This window comes from Rhagoletis zephyria, unplaced genomic scaffold, assembly GCF_001687245.7.
Source record: "Rhagoletis zephyria isolate East Lansing unplaced genomic scaffold, Rhagoletis_zephyria_1.1 Rzeph_scaffold_07411, whole genome shotgun sequence".
Lineage (NCBI taxonomy): Eukaryota > Metazoa > Arthropoda > Insecta > Diptera > Tephritidae > Rhagoletis > Rhagoletis zephyria.
Genome location: NW_016164494.1, coordinates 15,484 through 22,526, shown reverse-complemented (window position 1 = coordinate 22,526; position 7,043 = coordinate 15,484). Strand labels below are relative to the sequence as shown.

The 7,043-nt window shown below is 35.3% G+C and overlaps 1 long non-coding RNA gene across 1 annotated transcript; it reads left to right on the top strand.

Annotated features, from left to right (window-relative positions):
• The first annotated feature begins 5,252 nt into the window (after window positions 1-5,252).
• On the top strand, window positions 5,253-5,987 carry LOC108374156 (uncharacterized). The gene is made up of 3 exons (XR_001849025.1): window positions 5,253-5,390; window positions 5,698-5,848; window positions 5,903-5,987. It is a non-coding gene; the product is annotated as an uncharacterized LOC108374156 (long non-coding RNA).
• The last annotated feature ends 1,056 nt before the right edge of the window (window positions 5,988-7,043 follow it).

The window sequence follows — 7,043 nt, the reverse complement described above, 5'->3', positions numbered from 1 at the left end:
ATGGCAGAGTTGAGCTGTCAAAAAAGTGTCAAACAGCTTTCCAAAGTTCGACTTTCCACCTCCAAAATTTTCAGGGAAAGTGCTACTCCCTGGGAGTTAATTATCAGAGGATTTATTTCTCGGGAGAAACAAATTCCCGGAGAACAAACTCCCCGGGAATATTAAGAATTGGGCTGATGATGTTTTGACCCAATCCGCTTAAAATGAACTTCGTTTGAAACGAACCGATTTCTACGGCCCCTTGGAGTACAGATTAAGCGGAAATTACTGTAAATATAATGTTTCACATTTTGACATTTAAACCGGGATATGCAGAATGTTAACATAAATAATATGAATTACCTGCCATACATATTAAATAAAAAAAAACACAATTTTTAAGAAGCTCAAAACGATCTCTCAAGAGGAGTTTTTTAAGGGAAAATATTTATTTAATATGGGTATTCCCATGAAAATGTCAGCCACGACTGAAAATCTTTTCAAGNAAAAAACACAATTTTTAAGAAGCTCAAAACGATCTCTCAAGAGGAGTTTTTTAAGGGAAAATATTTATTTAATATGGGTATTCCCATGAAAATGTCAGCCACGACTGAAAATCTTTTCAAGTTGTCTGCATGGGTCTCGGATAGAATTGCGTTTGTATGTATGTATGTATGTGTTTAATAATTTAGCAGCTACGCGTGCCCTATTTTATATTCNGTTGTCTGCATGGGTCTCGGATAGAATTGCGTTTGTATGTATGTATGTATATGTTTAATAATTTAGCAGCTACGCGTGCCCTATTTTATATTCCTCTAAGTTGCTTTAAAATACATGCGTATATATATATATATATTTATCGCTTTTGTTTAATTTTTACAACAAAATAGGCCAATACACTTGTATGTACTTGCATAAGTACAAATGTGGCAGGGACACAAATGGCCAATCTTTAATGCACAGCATCAAGGGCGAACGCAGGTGGGGGTTTTGGGGTTCAAACCCCCGGCCCCCCTTTTCATTTAGTTACTTTTGCAAACCAAGGTACTATTGTTTTTATTTCCGTAACACTGTGTATGAATTTTCAACTATGCATTTGCGATCTGCTGATAAAGAACAAACAAAGGTGAATAAATACAAGGTTGTGTACAACAAACTCATCATTTTGACATTTACCTCTCTCTGAGTTGTAGGATTTTGAAGAACAAATCAAAGTTTAACTATTTTCAAATATCTTTGCACGCATTTGCCGAGCGCTTGATATTAATATTTTTAGGGATTTTTTTAAGGTATTTCCCACAAAATTTCGAAATGGGAGTAAAAAAAAATAGTAATTAAATAACGTTTTATTCAGCAAAAAAATTTCAACTGTTGGTAGTTGAGGTTTAAACTTAAAAAATATTAATAAACATATACGCTACTTGGATTTTTACTTGGGTTACAAAATTGCAAAACTCTGCGAATTGGGCAAGACTATTTGTATAATTTTTTTTTATAATAAAATATTAAATATTTAAGGCTAATATTCCAAGTTTTTAAATGTAGAAATCATTTCTGCTTTTCGTTTAATCAGTTGAACTCTCTGACGTGACGTTACCTGACGTTACGTTACTAAAATTTCCATTGAAAAGGTATTGTTTTTGAACGAATTTTTAACGCGAAGAAAACATGCATTTTATTTCGAATAAACTTTTTACTTTGACATTAGGGCCCCTAGCGGTTCCATGTTTTGCAAATCCATATCCTACTACGTTTGAACTAAAACGCCAGATTAGAAACAAATCAGAGCATAAATACGGCCAGTATATATTATAAAAAGAAGCCAAATTATAGACTTTCCGCTGCGAAACACCCATATGTAAGAATTCAAAATTATGAAAAAAAAATAAAAAATTAAATAAAGGCATGGATATTGGACCACCAAAAACGCATATTTGGTGGAACTGATTAAATCGAAAAAAAATTTAAAACAGCTGCTCCGAAAAAAAATGTCTGCGTTCGCTCCTGCACAGCATTCAATGGTACATATTTCAAATTTGTCACTTCACCCAGCAGGTTGGCTCAACTAAATAAACAATGACATTTGCATTGATTGTAGGGCATTTGTCTTAATTTCATCGAAAATGTACAGTTGATGTTAAGAATTTTTATAAACTGTTAGTGTGAAAATGTTCGCCAGTTCGCTGCTTTCTATGGCTTTCACTTCGCACGATTTTGCAGTTTCCCCAAACGACTGATCTAAATTTTGGCACTAAAAAGACAAAAAGTATTAAAAAGAAACAAATGAGTATTTGCAAGCTTTTCTATGTGAGAAAAATTATAAAAAAATTGCACAACTGTTTGACCATTTTTGCAAAACAAAAGGTAACAGGTACATATATATGTATCTATGTTCATAAATACTATGTTTGCACGTAGACACTCATTATGCTAAAGTTGCTGTAGTTTGTTCCTTTATAATCGACCATTTTTACTATTTCGCGTTTTTTTAAGTTCGTCTCACTTCGCAAATGTATGTATGTGCATATAACAAATTCCAATGATTTGAAAAGTGGCCATTCAACAGCGTCGCACCGTTTAAATTGTTTGAATGTTAAGCATAAAAATGGCTTCATTTGGATAGGAGCACACCAATCCAATTATTATAAATACCTGCATACAGATTTTAAATATATATGTACATAAATATATACATATGTACATACTCGTATATGTAAGTAGTAATGTGACGAGAATTTGAGCGAATTATTCAATGGCGTATTCGTTTCTATCGAAAAATGTTACCTTTTAATTGTCCTCTGAGCACAAGCACTAAGAACCGGGCAATGAAAAGGCAAAATTGTTTGTAGAAACGAAAACGCTATAAGCTTTTAAATAGCGAACAATATCACGGCAGACGATTTATTTTTGTTGCTTTTGGCCTTAGGCCAATTAGCATGCATACATATTTACATAAATACTTAGGTGTGCATATAGTATAAATGTATGTATGTTTGTATGCACATTTCTGTACGTAATATACACATTTTCTTTTTCTTTGACGACGCTCATAAGCAACGCTATTTCGGTATAGCAGTATGCACTTACCCCGGCTAAAACGCCCCCTACCTCGTTTGACCGCTTCTTAGGTTGGTTTAAATCCATTTTAATACGTATAGCGTGGGCAAATATCTCCTGCCAGGGTCAAAAGAAAAATATCTGTACCATGTTTTCCTTCACACCTGTGAAGGTCGAGCAGTACGGAGATCATTATCATGCCCCGAAAGAATTTTTTTTTTATCTCCTTCAGCTCCTCCAGCCATTTTTCAAACCAGCTTGTATGCCCATCTCCCCTTCCTTTATTCGTACAATTGTGTTGCACAGATTTCTTATTGCCGATGGCTTTCTTCTACTGCGATCTACATCTAAGATTGATATTTTCACCTACGCATGTATGTATGTATGTGAGAGTGCTTTGTCGTATATTTTGCGAAATCTGGNTTTTTTCAAATCAGCTTGTATGCCCCCTTCCTATATTCGTCGCACAGATTTCTTATTGCCGATGGCTTTCTTCTAGTGCGATCTACATCTAAGATTGATATTTTCACCTACGTATGTATGTATGTATGTGAGAGTGCTTTGTCGTATATTTTGCGAAATCTGGATAAAAAGTTATTAATTTCCAAGCGTAAGGTTTTATACGCATTGCTTCGGGTCAAATCGGAGAAGCGTAATGTGAAACAAAAAGTTCCGCCGTTTGTGAGCAAAATTCTAAACTTTAAACCGCTCAAATGTATGTATGCACGTTCTAGGTGGGTGCACCATCTCTGTATCGCTTAGGGTTACCAGATTTAATTTTTCGCCCTGGGATTCAGGAGCTTCCGATCGCATATCTGTGCTAAGGGTTTGCCACTAAAATCTCAGGGTTTGGGAAAATTTTTCAGTTTTTATACATTTGGTTTTTTTCATAGACCAATTTCATTTTTACTCCAAAGAAACTAACTTACCGCTAGCTTAGAATGAAAAGTTGCTAAGTCCACTTTTTGTGAAAACCCATATTTTCGCTATCGAACGCTCCTCGTAGGGAGTTCTGATCTGCATTAAATATACAGAATGTTGTATTAGAAGTCTTGCAAAACACTTGAAGAAAATGATTATAAGAAGTTTATTTTCGTTTGCTGTAAAATTTGAGAAAATGGACTTAGCAACTATTCACTCTATGCTAGCGATATGTACATACACACCTACATACATACCGTTATCTTAATTAACAAAGGCCCTAGCAAACAGTTTTGGTAGGACATACTAAAATATACCGTGTCTAAAAAATTTTAACGTGTTGGTATCAAAAACAGTGTAGTTATGCCACTTTTTAAAAACCCCTATCTGCTGTTTTTGATTTAACTAATTTTTATAAAGGTTTTTGCTTCTTCTATGAAAGAGAAAATCCTTTTAAGCCTGTAACGTTGAAAATTTTGCTTCAATTTACAATTTTATTTTTACTATTGAGTTAAAAATTAGACATAATGAATTTTACTATACTCACACTATTTTTTTAGTATATCCTTAATATTCTCACATAGGCTGCAAGAAAAAAATTTCCAAAATAAGGGTAAAGAATTTTTTGTTGAGTTAAAGTTTTGTTGAAAAGATAATTATGTATTTAACTTGCAGCAGCAATGGAAATCATTATGCATTTTGGTAATTATTTATATGTTACAAATAATTTTCTTTTTTTTTCAAAGTTTTCCTTGGGCAATCCAAAAAATAATAAATAGAGATTTGTTCCTATCCTTGTCAGCCCATTCGCAATGCTGTTTCCCGGGATAGGAATATTTCTTTTCCCAAAAATCCAGACTACATTCTTCGAGGAGTTGTATAATCTATCTACATGGATATAGTATCTGGAATTCAAGTGTCAAAATTTAGCTTTTCTTCAGATTTTTGCCCAGCATCATTTCAGCAAGACTAGTTTTTACCGCAAGAAGAAGCGAGAGATCTTCATGAGCTTTGGTGGGGTGAAAGGCAAGGCACCCTTTCCATTTACATTTTGGCCGAGTTTTTATCTAGCCTCTTCTGTGAACCCAAAGAAAGTGATGAACCTTAGGTCAGCTATTTATAGCTCATGCGCTATGTGTGTCTGTTAGGAGACTCTTTAGCTCTTACAACACAATATAGAGGGTGTCCTAGAGCACCCCTCTAAAATGTAGGGAATTTTTTTATTAAATAACGCAAAAATATCACCTACTAAATCGGGGTTGCTCTATCTTTTCGTAGTATTACCGACTTCTGATTTCGTCCGGATGTGGGTTAAACTGAACAGAAGTCCATTTACTTCTCCATGAAAGTCTATATTGAATTACGTACTCACTAATCCAGAAAAAAAAACACGGAGCTACATATCTAGCCACTGACGTGTGCCAATCTCGAAAGTAATTAAACATATTTATTTTTATACCCGAGCGCACTTGTGCACAAGGGTATATTAATTTTGTTCACATAACGGTTGTTTGTAACAGCCAAAACGAGTCGAGATAGATATAGACAAATGTATACATTAATGATCAGGATAAAAAAAGAAATCGATTAAGCCATGTCTGTCTGTCCGTCCGTCCGTCCGTCTGTCCGTCTGTCCGTCTGTCCGTNAAAAATGTTAACTTACTCAAAATGCATATTTATACGAGTGTACCAACCACAAAAAAAAAAAAGATTTAAATAATTTTGTTGCTTTTCTTCCAGACCAAATATGTGGCCACCAAAGGCTATCAAAGGATTTCAGCAGCAGCCAAGGAGGGCGCTAAACACATGTAAATTTGGCAGCACGGCACTTGGCAATGACCTACAAAAATTATTTATTCAAAGATTTATTTTTTGGTTGCCATGTGTGTGGGTATGCTTACAATTATGTTTGTTTGTATGTGTCGTCGATTATGTTAATTTACAGAGAAACAGACAGACAGATAACCAGCCAGAAATCCTGTTTTCCATCGCCACACTGCGCTGCTAAGTGATTTTATGCTAAATGCGCACGCGTCACACTCTAAAAAAAATATGATAATAATGCAAATAAACGGGCTAGAGAGCGCGCAAACGAATACATATCTACATATGTATATACGAACTCGTAAAAGGCAAGGAAGGACTTGTTGCATAATTATGCGCGTCACTTCGAAAGCCACGAAACGCTGGTGCTACTAAAAAATTTATGAATGAAAAATGCAGAGAAGGCCGCAGTGTAGTTTTACGCTACTAAACTCCTGCCGCTTTGGCTCAATCATATGGACAGCGACCAATAGTGTTGGCATATCGGCAGCGACGGCGCGCCGCGGCGGTAACATAAACGCTGCATGGTGGTATTGGTGGCACCGGAGACGCGGCTGCTGCAGCCGGTGTGCTCATGGTGATGATAATGAGCAAGATTAGCATTTCGCAGCTTTTTCGTGAACCGTTTTAACCGCACCAAAGTCAGCAGGGGCACACCAAGCCAAGCAAAAAACCAAATCAAAACCTCAGCTTCTACCGTAATTATTAGCATAATTTTTTGTGTTCATCTCCGGGTGCATATTTCACTTATTGTTTATTCTGTAGTAGGTATTTTTTGTGCATACTTAGGTAGTACGAGTAATTATGTATGTGTGGTGTAGCGGCGTCGGTCATTTCACAGCTTTTCATTGAGCACGTCGATAAAAGACGAAACGAGTCCATCCACTGCAGCGTTCGCTGGCTACCAGTGTTGCCAGAACTTTTTGGGCCGACCGGCTAACTTGGCAAAAAAATAACTAAAATTCACTTTTTTTTTTAAATATATCACAAGTAAAAAGATTGCTAAATTCATTAAATAAATCTCAAAACAGAGACTGGTAAGTTCATTACTAATTATTTCTGTTTACTAAATGAAACTGTCGTTATACGTAGCTAAGCTTTAAATCAGAAGTAATTTTTGTATTACTTAAATACAAAAAAAAAATGTTAATTACAAAGTTATGACGTTTTTTTCTATTGAAAAATTTTGCCTTCTTAGGCCCCTTTGCAGAACAGCAGGTTATCCATATAACTCGAAGTTTGCCGGTTAAATTAATAAATTG